Below are 18,158 nucleotides of genomic sequence, written 5' to 3' on the forward strand. Positions count from 1 at the left end.
TTATATTATATTTTACATTTTGAATTAAAATAAAAGTTTGTTAACTGATTCAGTAATTTAAGTTTATTAGTATACATTAATTTTTTGCATATTTAAATGTATTATTATAAACTAGAATTAAAATATGATACAATATATAGTCAAATTCCGTAAAAACTTATCTTGATTATCAAAAGAGTTTAATTTAATTGATATATTAGTTTCCTAGTCTATTTAAACTTAGATCACATTGCTTATTAAAAGATATTCATATGAAATAGGCTTTTAAACAAGCTAGCATGCCGTATCAGACTTTCAAAAGGCCAGACTCAGGCCTAAAAAGTAAGCCTATGACAGGCAGCAGGCTAGGCTTAGGCCTTCAAAAAATATGGCAGGTCAGACCCATGCCTTGCAAAGCCTAACTCGGCCTAACCTATTCCCACCCTTAATTATAACAGCTTGATGAAGTTTGACCACATGTGGCATTTGTCTTCATGTCTTTACTTATTTATCTATCTTTTTTTTTTCTTTTCTGAGCCCCAATAAAGAGGACCTTTCGAAAACTAGCGTATTGTGATGCTGGTATTCTTTCATATAAGACGAAAGAATAACTCCGTATCTATCTATTATTATAAATAGGAAGATAGTCATACAAAGTCTATTTCCCAACCCTAATATATGATTTGTCTATTTTAAGGAGAATGCTAACTAGTGTCTCAAGGGTATTGGTTAAGCAACTAAAACAAGTAAGTTTTTAATAAAAAGTAGTATAATTATTACTTGGTTAAATATAACATCTTACATTTTGAAGACAAAACTTCTACTTTTAGATTCCTTAACCATTGTCTGAGCACTGGTTAGCAAGATCCCTATTTTAATGCTTATTTTTATCACCTCATTCTAATTTTACCTTTATGGATTCCACTTTTCCGTTACATATTAATTTAATTTTTTCTATTACATATTATTATTTTTTAGAAAATTGTTGCATATTGATTGTCGTATACTGAGATGAATTTGGTTGACACATAACTAATCCAAGGACTAGTATGCTATTTCACATAATTCATAGACTAAGTCGCCTCTTCATTCCATCCCCACCCCTCTTATTAATAGAATGCAAGAAAGTTCTCGTGAGATTAGCTTAGTTGGTAAGGACAATGCATAATATATGCAAGGTCTGGGGTTCGAACCTCGGACATCATCAAAAAAATAGAATGCAAGAAAAATAGTTCTATTGAGAATAATGGATGTTGACGATGTATCACTACAAGAAAAACACTCATTTGCGATCAACTATAAAAGAAATAGTGATTGCCAAAAGACTTTCACAAATTATGAAGAAAAAAAACCCTCATAAATTGTAGATTCAAAACTGTTGTTGTAAATGACCAAAAATAACTTGAAATGGTTTTTGTTTTGTTTTATTTTTTTTATGTTTAATACATATTTTTAAAATATATGGTAATCCTTTATATATAATCCTAGCAAACATGCTTACCCTAATTCCCAACCCCTAAACCTACTTTTTTGGCTCCAATCTATCCAGACCGTTAGATCATTGTAATTAGGGGTGGTTAGCATATCAGCCGTTGATCAAATCTCACTCCTTGAAAATTGATTCACGCGCATATCAGACCTTTCTATTCCCTTCAAGCATGTATTTTCCTAGGCAAACTTATGTTCACCGGCCTCTCTCTCTCTCTCTCTCTCTCTCTCTCTCTCTCTCTCTCTCTCTCTCTCTCTCTCTCTCTCTCAATTTACCGTCTCTTCCTCTTTCTTTCTCTACACTCCCATTTCAATTTCACGCTGTGCTGGATCCGAAAACACCATTACCAGATCTGAACCACCACAATCTAAATCCAACCGCTTCATAATGGAGGAAGCACTGAAACTAGCACGCGCGAAGGACATAAAGGAACACATGGTAGGGGTAGAGCGTGTCCACCAAGTGCCGAGCCGCGAGTCGCTATTGTTTGGTAATAATTATTCTCAAAATCTTCTCTCTTTCTCTCATGAATCATAAATGAACCACCACCATCTCACCATCTGCTCTATGTCGTTGACTCAGCAGAAAATTTTGATTTGAAAGCTTCTGTGTCGGCGGATTCAGCGGTGGATGCGTATTCATGCTATCATTTTGAGAAGTACGAGTTTAAGATACGATGATGTGCACGTCGAAGGTTGATGAAAGTCGTTCTTAGCATCAAACAAGATAAGTATTTGTGTATCGTCTCCACAGGGAATAGTGCGTTATCAATGACAGTTTAACATCAATTATCATTCTAAGTAAAAAGGGTGATTGTTTGTTTCATTTACAACTATGTTAACTCAATGCAAAAAGTAAAAGATGAGATTAATAAGGATTGAAACTTGTTAGGAGTAGCGTTCCTTAACCAAGCGTCACATGTAACCTAATGATCCATACGAATTCTAGCTTTATAAACAACATTATCACAATCAATTCTAAACTATCCTTCGTGTCCAAAGTGATATAATTAACTCTAAGGTATCGTTTAAACATTCGTGTCCAAATCCTTTAAACGATAACAAAGTCGATCGAATAACCTAATCGACCGTGTCCAGCCTGATTAAATATCCGAAAACATTTAACTCTTGATTATGGTGATTATCACAAGATTAACGAAGATGTCAAGTAAGTTAACCTAAGATATATTGCTACTCTAGCTCTAGATTCAAGAGTTTGTGTCTAAAGCATCTTGAATCTCATTGAAAGCATTAACACAAGAATAACAACAATATTGAATATAAATTGCTAGAACCATATTTTGCAAAATCAAAAGGATTACATGTTTAGCAAGATCAAGTACCTCTCATCCCAACAAAGAGTATTTAGCTACACATCATCATGGAAGCCTTGCAAGGATGGCTTGAAAAGGAAGAATTCATTCTCCTAGTGATGTCTCAACAAAGGAATAAGATCCAACTTCCAAAATCACTCTCACTCTATATGCTCTTGCCCTATTTCTCTCTATGATATTATCTATGAAAGCTTAGAGAAAACTAAGAGAAAACTATGAGATATTCCTAAGACTAATATATTTTATATCTCCCTAATGAACTTCTAATATATATAATATATCAAGCCCAAAATATCTAAAATAATATCTAACATAATATCTAACATAATATCTAAATAATATCTAACATAATATCTAAATAATATCTAACAAGAATAGCAAGTGGGCCACTTGAATTGAGCAAACCGCCTAACTCACGCTAATAGCGCCAAAATCGCTAATAGCGAAATTTCTTTAAGCTCCAGATACGCCAATAGCGTATCTCTCTGGACTTTGACACTTCTTTGAACACGCTAATAGCGTAGAACACGCTATTAGCGCCATTTCTTCAAGCTTGTTGGACAACTTTTACCATTTTGCATTTTTTCATGATGAATTGGTCTTTGATCAGTGTCTTGAGGCTAATTCATGCACAAAAGTATAGAGTGATGATAAGTAAAGCGTAATAAGGCATTTAACGCTTATTTCTCGGCTTTTCCTTCAATTACTTGCAAAGCAAGCAACAAAAAGTGCTTAAAATATAACATGAATTTAACACTTCTTGGCATTTATCAAACTCTCCCCAACTTAACTCTTTGTTTGTCCTCAAACAAAAGATTGAAAATCAAACAAGTAAATGACAAGACACAAGTACAAAAGGCTTTTAAAACATTTTCAGATGAATGATTTAAAAGTGAATGCGCGGGCAAGTCTAAGTTTCCAACTAATTTAGAATTCTACTACTAATATTAGATGAGTCCTAAGTACAAAGTTCATGTCAAATATTTCAAAACAATAATATATTTATTTACGAACCACACCTAACACACTTCTATGAAAGTAGATAAACAATTGAAATCAAATGAATGAGGGTTATGAACACACATCCGGCAATCAAGTTAACATTCCAATCAAGTTATGTGTCCATCCAAATATCATTTCAAAAGGCATAAAAACATGGATCAAAAGGTCTTTGAGGGTTATAACTTGGCTAAGCTACAAAAGAAATGTCATAAGTGGGGCAATTGAAATCAAAAAGCCTAACAAAGAGGAACATTCCTTGAATCAACTATTAAATTCCACAATCTTCCCTACCAATCATTACAAACCCTTGGTGTTCACATGAGATACACTTTTATCTTGACAACTTATTCTATTTTTGGATTTTTCTTTCTTTTTCTCTTTTTCTATTTTTCTTTTCATGTACACATTGTTTTCTTTTCTTTTTGTATTTACAAAAACATGTTGTCTTGATCAAAGATAAAATTACACCATTATACTTGACATAAGATTTACATCTACCTTCTCTCCCCAACTTGAATCAATATACCCTATTTGAATGTTCCTTTACTCTAAGGCAAAAGGGACAATAAAACAATGAAATTTTAGGGTTCAACAATTAAAAACATATCAAAGTATTAAAGTGCGCCAAAAATGAACTGGATATTGAAAAGTTTTAAAGGCAAATTCATCAAGCATTGTGCTTATGAATTGACAGTTCATAATTGAGGACTCCGATTCATTTGGCTCAAGTGGGTTAGCAAATACTCGCTCTTCTCACAAGGTAGTCTATTTGTGGTCAAGTATGTTTCACTCAATAACAAAAAGGTGCCTTGATCATATCCATGCCTTCACACAATTCAAACCAATTATTGGATTTAACATAACACAACCGAGTTAAACAATGAAAGCCGGTCTCCTTGCATATGTACAAACATTTGAGGTTTCCTCACTTTTAGCTAGTACTAAGTGGTTCACAACAAACACATTATTGCGAAGAACTAAATGAAATGAAATTTACACAAAGTACTCGTTCCATATTCGAGTAAAAACCTAGAAAAACTGGAAACTTGTACCTTGGCTTTGCGCTTTAATCACAACTATGAATCATTATCAATCATCTGAGATTTGAGATTTAAGCAAGAGCGATATAGAGGAAACTTCCACAATGTTCTAATTAAAAAAAATGAAGTACTTAAAAATTGCTAACACATTATTTTAACAGTAAAAGAACTTACCAAGTTGGGTTGCCTCCCAACAAGCGCTTGTTTAATGTCGTTAGCTCGACGCCTTTTTGGTTAGGGTGGCCAAAATGAGACGGACAATACATCATCCTTTGTATTCCTTCTTTTCGGGAGTAATTCCATGAACTTTAGATACAGATGATGTGGAGTCCATGTCCTCCTTAACTTTGATTTGAACAAGGCGCAAATTTCATCAATGACCCGGTCAATTTTAGCCTTGCTCACTTTCTTCCCCTTTTGTTCAAATGTTTCTTCCTTGCTAAGTAACCGTTCCTTTTTCTCTACCACCTCTATCACTTCTCCATTATCAACAGTTTTAGCCTTTTCAGAATCTAACCGTTCTTGAGGAAGTTCTATTTCAAGTGGTGTCTCTATTTCTTTCATTATATCTTCCTCAAGTTCAACAACACCTTCTCCAACAATCTCTCCGTCATGAGTGGATTGAATGTTGGCTTTGTTATCCATGATTTGAGCTTGAATCATCTCCAACTGAATTGATAAATTCCTCAATCTTTGGTTAGTATTTTGCATGTTTATCATGGATTGTTGCATGAAGATGTTCAAAGTATTTTCCACATTGGTCATTCGTTCCTCTTCATAAGGATATTGTTGATACTGTTGATATGGTTCATACTCGGGTGGAGTATAGAAGTTGCTATAACCATGATCAGCCATGATTTTGTCTAGGTGATGATCCTGAAACGGAAATAACTAACAAGAAACTTTTCTTTGTTTATCAAAGAGGGGTTAGTACAAATAACTATAAAGTATAGACAAATATTTACGGATTATGTACGAATACTTAAAATGATAAATCAATCGTACTATCTATGATATCTAAACACCAATCCCCGGCAGCGGCGCCATTTTGATGAAAGTCGTTCTTAGCATCAAATAAGATAAGTATTTGTGTATCGTCTCCACAGGGAATAGTGCGTTATCAATGACAGTTTAACATCAATTATCATTCTAAGTAAAAAGGGTGATTGTTTGTTTCATTTACAACTATGTTAACTCAATGCAAAAAGTAAAAGATGAGATTAATAAGGATTGAAACTTGTTAGGAGTAGCGTTCCTTAACCAAGCGTCACATGTAACCTAATGATCCATACGAATTCTAGCTTTATAAACAACATTATCACAATCAATTCTAAACTATCCTTCGTGTCCAAAGTGATATAATTAACTCTAAGGTATCGTTTAAACATTCGTGTCCAAATCCTTTAAACGATAACAAAGTCGATCGAATAACCTAATCGACCGTGTCCAGCCTGATTAAATATCCGAAAACATATAACTCTTGATTATGGTGATTATCACAAGATTAACGAAGATGTCAAGTAAGTTAACCTAAGATATATTGCTACTCTAGCTCTAGATTCAAGAGTTTGTGTCTAAAGCATCTTGAATCTCATTGAAAGAATTAACACAAGAATAACAACAATATTGAATATAAATTGCTAGAACCATATTTTGCAAAATCAAAAGGATTACATGTTTAGCAAGATCAAGTACCTCTCATCCCAACAAAGAGTATTTAGCTACACATCATCATGGAAGCCTTGCAAGGATGGCTTGAAAAGGAAGGATCCATTCTCCTAGTGACGTCTCAACAAAGGAATAAGATCCAACTTCCAAAATCACTCTCACTCTATATGCTCTTGCCCTATTTCTCTCTATGATATTATCTATGAAAGCTTAGAGAAAACTAAGAGAAAACTATGAGATATTCCTAAGACTAATATATTTTATATCTCCCTAATGAACTTCTAATATATATAATATATCAAGCCCAAAATATCTAAAATAATATCTAACATAATATCTAACATAATATCTAAATAATATCTAACATAATATCTAAATAATATCTAACAAGAATAGCAAGTGGGCCACTTGAATTGAGCAAACCGCCTAACTCACGCTAATAGCGCCAAAATCGCTAATAGCGAAATTTCTTTAAGCTCCAGATACGCCAATAGCGTATCTCTCTGGACTTTGACACTTCTTTGAACACGCTAATAGCGTAGAACACGCTATTAGCGCCATTTCTTCAAGCTTGTTGGACAGCTTTTACCATTTTGCATTTTTTCATGATGAATTGGTCTTTGATTAGTGTCTTGAGGCTAATTCCTGCACAAAAGTATAGAGTGATGATAAGTAAAGCGTAATAAGGCATTTAACGCTTATTTCTCGGCTTTTCCTTCAATTACTTGCAAAGCAAGCAACAAAAAGTGCTTAAAATATAACATGAATTTAACACTTCTTGGCATTTATCAAAGGTCACAAGATCAGAATTTGAAAAACACCCTTCCCACCATCTCCTTTCCGTTGCGAAATCGAATGCCTCTTTGACGGTGTCACCTACAGGTTGAACATTTATCTCTACTTAACACTATGTCAGAAACCAACACCCCTTATGAGTTTTAGTTTTTATTTGATTTTGTTGAATTTTTGAAGAAACAAAAAAAAAACAATTCTAGAGATGAAATGTACAAGTGCATATTTTATGATTCTTTATAATTTCTTTTGTTAGTTTGTGTCATTTTGGTTTCATATGTGTGTTGAATCAAAGAATGATGAGACTTAATTTCTGCAGATTTGAATTAATGTCATTGTGCAGTAGATGTCCATTGTTGCTTTAAAATTCTCTAAACTTTATGAGATATTTCAGGTACTATATCTATCTCATTCTGTTGCATGCTAATTTGTTAATTCCAAAATGAAAAAAAAATCTGGGTTTGTTTCTCTCATTTAAATTGATGGTAAATTTGTATTTTTTGTGGTTTTATTGGGTAAACAATGGTGTTGTTTGCATGATTTGCAAGGGAAAATCGTATGAAGGAGATAATCAGAGGTTTTGTTGTTCTTTGTGTGCAAGATGGATGAGAGCGGCATTGACGTTCTTTGAGTGAGACATGTTTGGTTAGTTCATTGGTAGTCAATTAGTCGCTTTATGCTATTTTACATAACAAATGCTTTATGGTATTTTACATAACAAATCGTTCACGTGAAACTCTTTGTGGAGAAAAAAAGTTTAGTTTTTTTGAAACTTTGTGGAGAGAAAAAGTTTTAGTTTTTTTGTTTAGTTTTTTTCATTATGTGTTGTTTGTTCATGTTTGGATTACGGTTTACACCTCACAAACTTTATATTGTTGTGTTTGAAATGATTTTTATTTCCACAATGAATTAATACTTTTGAAACTCTTTTATTTCCTTAATGTATATTTGATTGTAATGTACACTTGCTAGCCAAAGACTATCATTATTGATTTAAAATTGGGAATTTTGACTATATAGCAGCCCGCGGTGACGGATTTTGCGGTGGTGATTGCTTGCAGCGGATCGACCCCTAATATAGAGTGAGTTGTCTCCTTCTTTCATGAACTTATTTATATTTAATCATCTTTTTAAGTTTTTTTTAGCTTTAATTACTTCTACTTTTACATGTTTGATTGAATGCCTCATTGAGTTTCACTTTCAACACTCATGTCCTTTTTGTGTTACAATTGTGTGTTTTAGAATTTAGTCTACTTGCTTCCTTGGATCAAACACCCTTCACCTTGAGATTGTCTATTACAGTTATTCTTTGTTAATTAGGCATTTGCACCATTTTAGATCCAGTTTTTTTTCTTTGTTCAATTTTCACACACACATGCAGAAAATGAAGTATTGTTGATGTTTATGTGTGAATCTGCAATATTTCTTTTCTGAATATTGATGTGATTTTGTTCGATTTTTTACCCTGATATAATGCAATTATGTTTCTTATATCATGGTGAACATTGTAGCAAAAAAGTAAGCAAGATTCCTTCTGCAGCTACAAATGTTAATGACAGCAAGGTGTCTTTGACATATCACATTCTCCTATGTTTTACTTTCAAGGGGCACATGATTTACATAAAATATGGCTTAGTTTCTTAGTTGAATGCGTCTATTTGATGATAATGGCTTAGAAGTAAAAACTGGAAATGATTATTGATTGTGATTGGCAAAAGAATATCATAAACAAGCATTTAGTAAAATATGGTTTAGTTATATGCAGACTGATTTCCTTTTTTAAATCAAGATAATGGTTTGTTTTATGTGTAGACATGTGAAGTTCGAGTCTTAAATTGCTAATATATTATATTCGATATGTTTATTCGGCCATTTAGTACCATTATTGATGTTGATTTGTGCAGGGGAACAACGCTTGCGAATATCCATCTGATCTGAATGTTTTTGATGGAAATCAATTGCTCTTTAAGGTTGAAATTATTGATGGGAACTTAATGCATAATTGGTGCAACAATGCGGTGAAAAGGGCCTCCGATGATGTCTACCTTAATAAGTTTGTTGAACTTCACAAGTTTAAGGTGTTTACATAGATTGAGTTTTTTGTGGTGTATATTATGTTCACTGTTTGGTATCTATATAACTAATTATCCTTATGTTTACAAGGTTTGCAATGAAAATGCTGAAGCTGATACCATTAAATACTGATATGTTCATTCTATCTGATAATGTACCAATTGAGGTAATTAGCTATGTTACCTTATGTGTTACTATAACATCTTGGCATGATTTGTTGTGCTTCTGCTAATAGAATTCCGGCAGAAACGTTTGATAGAGTGTGGTGACTCAACAAAAATTGACGGCAAATTAATGGATGATGAAAATACACCATGCAGCAAGGTTATTGGCAAGAGGCCTGTGGACAGTGTGGGATCGACTGTAGTTGAACTGGAGGTTGGGGAAGGATCGACCAACAAATTATTGAAAGTGCTTTGCATTAAGACCGAGAAGGATTGATGGGAATATCTTAGTCTTTGCGGTTGTTTAGATTTTGCTGTATTGGTTCAAGTCTTTAGAGTTCTCTGTTTGACAGAACAGAGTTTTTTTGTTAGTATCAAGTACTGATTATGAATTGTTTTGGGAAGATATTTTGTTTTTATGTTTTGTTATGTGTCTTTGTTTGTACCCTAAATTATGCGTTTTCGTAATGAATCGTTTGTTTCCTTAAAGGTGCATATTTATCAATTGCTTATTTTATATTATTATAGTTAATATTATTGCAGTCAATGGGTAGTAAGCCTTATATTGGTGTCTCATATCAAACTTTCAAGCTATTAAGGTGAAGCAAAGCAACAACATGTCTATTTAGCATAAGATGGGAAACAATGCATCTAACTTGCTCTCTGTTGCAACTGAGTTATTTTAGTTTTATAATGTGTATGTTTCAAAAGCATGTACAGGAAACACATTAGCGATGATGTCACATAACAACTGTGAAATCATGTTTGTAGATGTTAATTTGTATGGTGAACTCCTCCTGTCGTGAAAGTATGTTTGCAGCTGTTAGTCATGTTTTAAAAAAGTTAAGAGACGCTGATATATGCTTAACAATATTTGTATATATCAAATCTCATGTCATCGTTTAATTTTTTTTATTTGCATCTCTGTGCTCAATCCGTAAAGATGAGCTCTTGATAGTTTTATGCATCGTTGACGATTAGACTTACATCATTACATGTATTTATCAGTAAAATTCTTCTTTCCTTCGCACTGCACAACATATAATTGGAGTAGCTTAAGGCCTTGGGTATTGTCTATGGGTCTCACCGTCGTTATTATCTATCTAGCTTGCGGTGTTGCCGTTGTATAGAGATCATGCCTATTTAAACCTTAAATGATCCTAACTTGCGGTGCTACTGCTATATAGAGAGCATGCATTTTTTAAGCTTGAAATCTATCTATAATAGGTTTCAAGGGTAACATCCAGGAACAACTTGAAAATTTTATTGACAGATGAAGACAACAATTGTATCAACACTCCATCAAACATCGTATATCATGAGGTTTTTCGCAATTTGTGACTTCTGAAAATTGATCCATATTTAACCAGATAATATGCAGGTTAATGATTATCTATTACAGAACATGCTTACACATTATTTATTCAAATAGGTTGAGTACTTAAGTTTTTCTCAGACATCTGCCTTTTTTTACCGTTGTTTTAGATGCGTACGTGTTGTTGTTAGCTGTACTACCAACAATGCTGGGGCCGCTGACAGATTTTATTGCTGCTCAACTCTGATGTCCATCAATGTGAATTTTTTTCAATTGGTATGTTCAGTTTATTCGCAATGCTGCCGAGTTTAGCATGATCACCACAGTTGCTGTCTGTTAACTACATCAATCTTACCTATTAAAAATCATGTTTGTTATATTGTATGCAGGTTGCTGTGAGCACATCTCGGAACGTAATTTTGTGAGGCTGCGTTGCTGGACAAACCATTATTTTGCTGATTTAAGACATTGTCATATCACATTTGCATTTTTGCTTAATTATGACACTTTTAGTTGAGTCTGTGTATGTCGTATCATGTTTTGTTTGGGAGCTTTGAGACAATTTTCTGTTTAGGCAACTGACTTGGGAACATTGAGAGTCATAATTGTCATATCCGTTGAGACTAATTTATGCTGCTAAGTTATGCAACATAGATTGTTATTGCATTTTCAAATTATCCAATCGTGGTTGCGTTTCTTTGCTATCGCCAAGACAAACATCAACAACAATATTATAATTTCAACAGTACGTATTACATTATTTTTAACCGATCAAAACGTAATACATGATTATATTTTACTCGATCAATTTACAATAGAAAATAATTTATGTATCGCACGGGTAGACGATCTAGTTCATAGAAGTTTAAACCGCCACAAGCTTTACTTACAAACGTGCGCACTTTAAAGGGGTAAAACCCATAAAAAAAGAAGTCATAGGAAACATGTCATTTTCAAGACATTTCCCAAGGGGCTGAAACCTTCATAAAATAGCTAGTCGGGAATCATTCCTTATGATTTGACGGTTGGCAATTGCATTTGTGAGGGAATTTCCAATGAGAATGATAGTTGTTTTAACAAGTGTACTAAACTGTCGTCAAGTAGTAATATTTATAAAAGTTTGTCCACATGCATTATGATGGGCCTCTCTATTTATAGGCGAGCATTTCCAATATTTCTTTTAGTGATTGTATATGACACACATAACCTTATACGCAACGCGAATGAGGCATTAGTTGTACATTTGATAATTATTCTTTCAGTTATGTGCGACACATGGCTTGCATCATGTATCACACATGTACCAACAGTTGATCATTTGTCTTTTCTTCATAATTTCTCCTCACTGATATGTCTGTGGTGATTAATCCCCAAGAAATCACTTGATATATCTTGTAAGAAAGTATAACATGACCACATAGTTCTTTGGCTTGGGTGATTTGACATGTGTTAAGGTCTTGTACGTCTAATACCTTTTCCATGATCATCCATTGATTTATTTAGAAAAACTCAACTAAAACAATCAATAAATTGTAACTTATGAAATCACTTAATATATCTTGTAAAAAAGTATAACACGACCATAAAGTTCTCTGGCATGGATGATTTGACATGTTTTAAGGTCTTATTCATATAATACCTCTTCCATAATTATCCATTGATTTATTTAGAAAAACTTAACTCAAGAAAATTGATAAATTGTTAGAATAACTCTTAAATGATGCTAAAAAAACTATCTGACTGACTCTCATCACAACCCCACACTTGAACTTTTGATTGTCCTAATCAAGCAATATACTTGAAAAATGAAATTCGATAGTAATTAAATTAACCGACATCTCTGGATGATAAAAATACCAAAAGTATTTACCTTATCCGGCAATGGAACCACCAACTTTTGTTGCATTCTTTTGCGTGAAAGGTGCACTACAATCTAGTAGGTCCAAAGGAACCACCAGATAGATACTAGCTAAAACACAACCCCATTTGACCTAATTTATCTACTAATATCATTGAAGCAGGGTGATCACTCAGTCGACATGCACATGCCACTTAACCACAGAACTTGAAGACATTCTCAATGCAAATTAAAGTCAATACAAAATACACACTTTTGGAGGACTTTATAGGTTATAACTTGGCTTAGGTAAATGGTGAATAAATTTGGGAAAGTAGTTTTAAAGTTGGAGTTAGGTATCCACCACTTCTCTATTTATTTATTTATTTATTTATTTATTCAGTAAACCGACAGACACCAAGCAGTTATGCCATCCAAAATTGGTACAAAGGGAACTTTAAAATTCTTATAACTCATGAAAATATTATTCTTTTTAGATTGTGGTCTTTTTTTTTTTTGTTCTTGAAAGACCTATTTAGATAAATGTCTCTTAGTTCTCTGGTACCCCACCCCTGATTTAGAATGTTGATAATTATAGAAGCAACCCAAAAATTCAAAAGCAACCTAGATAAGTATTTAATGCTTTTGCCTAACTCCATAGAGGGTAAAATGAATAAAGAAATCTAGAACTAATATGCTTGCAATTTAGTTTGTAATCGAAAAAAGGGGATATGCATGTGGCTCAAAGTGGTTTAGCATTGTAAATTATAAACATAAATGGTGGCTTGAAAAAGGTTCAGAGTACCTGATAGACGTTTGGCAAGTGCACCAAATACTATCGAAGTAGTAAAAATATCGATCCCACGAGGACTGTTTTTAACTTCAATAATTCAATCGCGTTATAAAAATAGGATGTATAAAAGTTTATTTTGTTTTGCCACTAGGCAGTAGATTTGGTTTGATTTTATGAAATCAAATAAAAGAAAATAGATTTGATTAAGAAAATATGGAGAGAGATGAGATCAGATCCTTCGAATCCTCTAAGTTCCCCTAATTGGTATACCGCACCTATTTGTTATGAATCTTCTTCTAATTTACGATGATTAACAAAATAGCTCTAATCAATCCCTTGAATTAGAACCCTCTTCACAAACTACAACCCCCAATCCCTTGGGTGGTCTAATAATTCTTGAAGGTTTTACCGAACGTTAACCTATTATCACTAACAAACGATTATCTATTCCTAGACTAACCCTGTTTATTAGAACAATTCAATTAGGTCTAAGTCGAAAGCCATGGTCAGTGGTCATTCGTTCTCACAAAATCAGGTTATATGTGATCAAGATATAAAAAGCATTAAGAACAATTGAATTGAATAAACTAGAATTGAATTCATAAACAAAATAGAGTTTCACAGCAACATGTGTCAATTAGGGTTACAAAGATTCATCTCGGATCTAATCTCTAAGAGATTTAGCTACTCATAATTGAGTTTACAAATAGCATAATCAATGATTGAAATAAAACATACATGAATTGGTAAAAGGTTGAAGAAATAGCCTTTCTAGCCGTCTCCGATGTCTCAAAATCGCACTTTGCTCTCCAAAATCGTAACCCTTGTTCTTCAGATTGAGTGCAGTATTTATAGAAGTCTTGGACCTGACCCATCAAAATCGCGCCGCGCATTGTATATTGGCGTGCCGCGATTTGCCTTAAACAGGGATGTTGTAATTTTGCTTCCAAAATCGCGGCAGGGCTGTAAATTGGCGTGGCGCGATTTGCTTTGTACAGACTTCAATATTTCAGCTTTTTGCACTCCAAAACAGTATAATTTGCATGAGAACTCTATCAAAATGTCACAATAAGTCCTAAAAATTACGTAATGACAGCATGTCATCACAACCCCAAACTTAAACCATTCCTTGTCCTCAAGGAATTTGCTTGCAACATTGACAAACGACAGTAAAATAACAGTTACCTGACAAAACGATAGTACCCAAAAATTCATTCTCCTTCTAGCTAAAGATGAGCTAGTTTGACTTGTTCGCATCCACCAATTCACAACTCCTCGCATCAAATTGAAATAGGGTTCTACCAGTCGACATGCAGGTCTACATATTACCATATGCTTGAAAAGTTTCTAAACATCAATCAAAGTCAATATCATTACACACTTTTGAGGTCTTTAGTGTTATAACGGGGCTTAGGTGAAAGGTGGGATATATTTGGATAAGTAGGCTACACAAAATTTGAGTTAGGCATTCCTACAAGTGTAAAACAAGATTCAATCCCCCAATCCCTATTTGAAACAAAAGTTAGGTACCTAGAGAACATTTTCAATAACTTTATCAAAAGCTTGGGACACATCGAGTTTGAAGTTGCTCGGATATGACATTGTGTGCCCCTTTTTCAATTTCTTTCATCTTTTTTTTTTTGATACACCTATTTTTGTGTGTATGTTTTTCATTCTTTTTCATTTTTCATCACTTGTTATCTAGTACCCCCCACCCCAAACTTAGTAGGTTGCAAATTCCAAAGGCAACCCCAAACTTATTATCAAGCAACATCCTACATAGCCTAACTCAAATTAAAATTTCAAGGTAATCGTCCTAAAAAGGCTCTAGGCTTCATTTGTAGTTTGTCACCGAACAAAAAGTTCTAATCCTACCGGCTCACAATTGGTTAAGAAAGGATAAATTCAACAAATTAAAACAGGGTAGGCTTCAAAAAGGCTCACAGGACCAAGCACTTTTGCCTCAGTGTGTAATTAACAAAGACCAATCAATAATAGAGAAACAATGCAAGTTCTAGAAATGTAGTTGCATGGAAAACTAATCTAAATATAAGTAAATTGAAAAATAAAATTTGGCAATGAACCTTATGGCTGAGATTTCTGGGAGTATGTGACTACCTAGCAACGCCGTACACTTCGCCTATGAATCAAGTCACCCCTCCTTTAGAACTTTTGGAATACCGTTTCATCAAACAACTGTTACTAAACTGGAATAGGTCACATGAAACAAAACAAATTCATTAATAATAAATAAGTGCAGGAGCAATTGCAATAGGGAAATAAGTTCAAGGGACTTCGACATAAAAATAAAAATAAAGAAAATACATCAAAAAGAAAAATAACTGAAAATAAAATACAAAGCATGACATGCAAATCCATCAGTAGATCAGCCCATGTTCACATCATCATCCGAGTGTCCAGCCCCTGGTGTCCTCAATCCTTCAAAGATGCCATCCCCTTGATCTTGCTCGGTGGCATTGAAATCATTAGTGATTTCCCTCCTCATGCGCATACCATACTCCTCCTGATGTGTAAAATACTGCTCAATGCGCTCACGGGAGCCTCCAAACCTCTCATAGGACCCACTAATCGGACCCATATTCAATTGAGCCTCCGCAGCAAACGCAGCTGAGAACCTAGGACGGTTCACCCACAACTGGTCCGAAGTCTCCATCATCCAATTAGCTTGAACATGCATGAACTCCTCAAGCTTTGGGTGAAGAGGAGCATAACCCCCTTGGCTACTACTCCCTCCTTGCTCCATTTGTTGTTGCCTTGATGCCTCCATCTCTCTCTCTTTCATGTAGCTCTCATACTTCTTCACGAATCCATCCATAACGGAGTCGGTGATCGGCTTCATATTGCTGGTGTTGAGATCACTATTATATCCCGGCACGAACTCTTGCTCACACAACCAATTAATAAAGCTTCCATGCCCCAATTGTGTGGTGTTACCTGTTGCAATATCATGAAGACTATTGGCCAAGATGCGGCCAATATCTATAGGGTACTCCTTGATGATAGCATAGGCAGCAAGCACCCTCTTGAGAGGAATTTTAGAAGTGCAAGAGGCACTCTCAAGAGTCTAGACCAAATAAGACACCCACGCCTTGGGTATCGGTAACATCTCAGCATAAGTAAGCATCCGGGACTTTTTCCAAGTCGACCTAGGCCTACACATTGTGGTAATGATGTCATCAAATGTATCCTCCGTCATACCAAATCTCTCCCTCCTCAGTTTCTCAACCCAACACTTCTCCGGTGGTTGAACATTCAGCCATTCATTAAGAGCTTCAGGGCTGAAATTAATGGTCTTACCTTGAACAAAAGATTGAAAGGGTGTATCAGAAAACCCGTGCATTTGCAAAGAATTCGACGATCACGGTTTTGTTGTTCGCTTCACCGATTATCTCATTCAACATTGTCCACCCTCTCCTTCGTAATTCAACCTCAAAGAAAGGATACTTCACAAGCCTTGTGAAGTCAAACTTTCTCTCCCCCACAACTTCAAAACTTTTCATGGCTTGGTGGAACTCTTGGGCTTGGTCATTGATGAAATGAATGGCATTTTCGGGTGGTTCGGATGCGGCACGAGGGCGTTTAGCTTTGCTTGTGGATGGCTTGGGGTTGGTGGCTTTCTTTGAGCGGGTGTTTCGTGGATTGGAGGCCATTTGTGGTTAAGGAAGATGGTGAAAGGGAAGTTTGGTGAAGTTTGGGAAAATTATGATGGATTGTGATGGATTGTAGATGATAATGGTTTGGATTGATGAATTTGTGATTGGATTGTGGGTTGATGATGTTTAGGAAGTGATAAAGTAGATGAAGATGGGAAAAATTCGTGAATGGGAAGTTTAGGGAAGTTTTGGTAGAGAAAAGTAGGAAGGATGGAATGAAAATGATGATGAACAGTGAGGTTTTTATAGGCTGATAAGCAAAATTGCGGCACACCATATTACAAGGCGCGACGCGATTTCAAGTTGTAACGGGCAATAACGGGCAAAAATCAACGGCTAGTAACGATTAAGTTCCAACGGCTATATTTTTTTTCTTCAAATACTAGCCAAAATCGTGCCGCGGTTAAAGCTAGGCGTGCTGCGATTTTGTAGAAACAGGGAGTTTGTTTGGCTGCTTGTGAAAATTGCGTTGCGGCCATATATAGGCGCGGCGCGATTTTGGTCGAACAGGGAGCATTTTTTGCTTCCTCAGGCCAAAAATTTTGTTTTCTTGAAAAATGCCTGAGTTCATTGAATTTTTGAAAAACTTTTGAGGAGAGAATCATGCAAGACATCAGTACCTTGCATGATTTTCTTGGCAGGAGGTATACTTGAACAATTTTTTAAAACTTCCCTGCCTCGTATTAAAAAGAAAAGAAAAATATTTTTGTATGTTTGTATTTGAAAGCAATAAAATCATACCTGAAAAATAAATAGTGGGTTGCCTCCCACCAAGCGCTTTCTTTTACGTCATTGAGCTTGACGCTTCAACCACTGTTAGGGTGGCAAATATGTCAGAAAGAACACATCATCCTTCTTCTTCCTCTTGTTTGGTAGGAATTCCATGAATTTGTAACAAAGAAGTAGATGCTCCCATGCACTCACAGTTAAACCTTTGGAATTTAAGCTCTCCCGCCTTAGAGAAGGACAAGCAACCATCTGCACACGAGTGATTTCCTT

The 18,158-nt window shown here is 34.8% G+C and overlaps 1 long non-coding RNA gene across 2 annotated transcripts; it reads left to right on the forward strand.

Annotated features, from left to right (window-relative positions):
- The first annotated feature begins 1,664 nt into the window (after positions 1 to 1,664).
- On the forward strand, positions 1,665 to 10,029 carry LOC146900944 (uncharacterized). Of its 2 annotated transcripts, none has more exons than XR_015022859.1 (8): positions 1,665 to 1,958; positions 2,051 to 2,162; positions 7,306 to 7,393; positions 7,623 to 7,697; positions 7,852 to 7,948; positions 8,324 to 8,385; positions 9,208 to 9,381; positions 9,467 to 10,029. It is a non-coding gene; the product is annotated as an uncharacterized LOC146900944 (long non-coding RNA). The 2 variants fall into 2 exon arrangements; XR_015022858.1 differs by having other exon boundaries at positions 2,054 to 2,162.
- The last annotated feature ends 8,129 nt before the right edge of the window (positions 10,030 to 18,158 follow it).

The sequence above is a fragment of the Medicago sativa genome, chromosome 8 (genome assembly GCF_051527215.1).
Source record: "Medicago sativa cultivar Bolivia chromosome 8, Bolivia_mono, whole genome shotgun sequence".
Taxonomy (NCBI): Eukaryota; Viridiplantae; Streptophyta; class Magnoliopsida; order Fabales; family Fabaceae; genus Medicago; species Medicago sativa.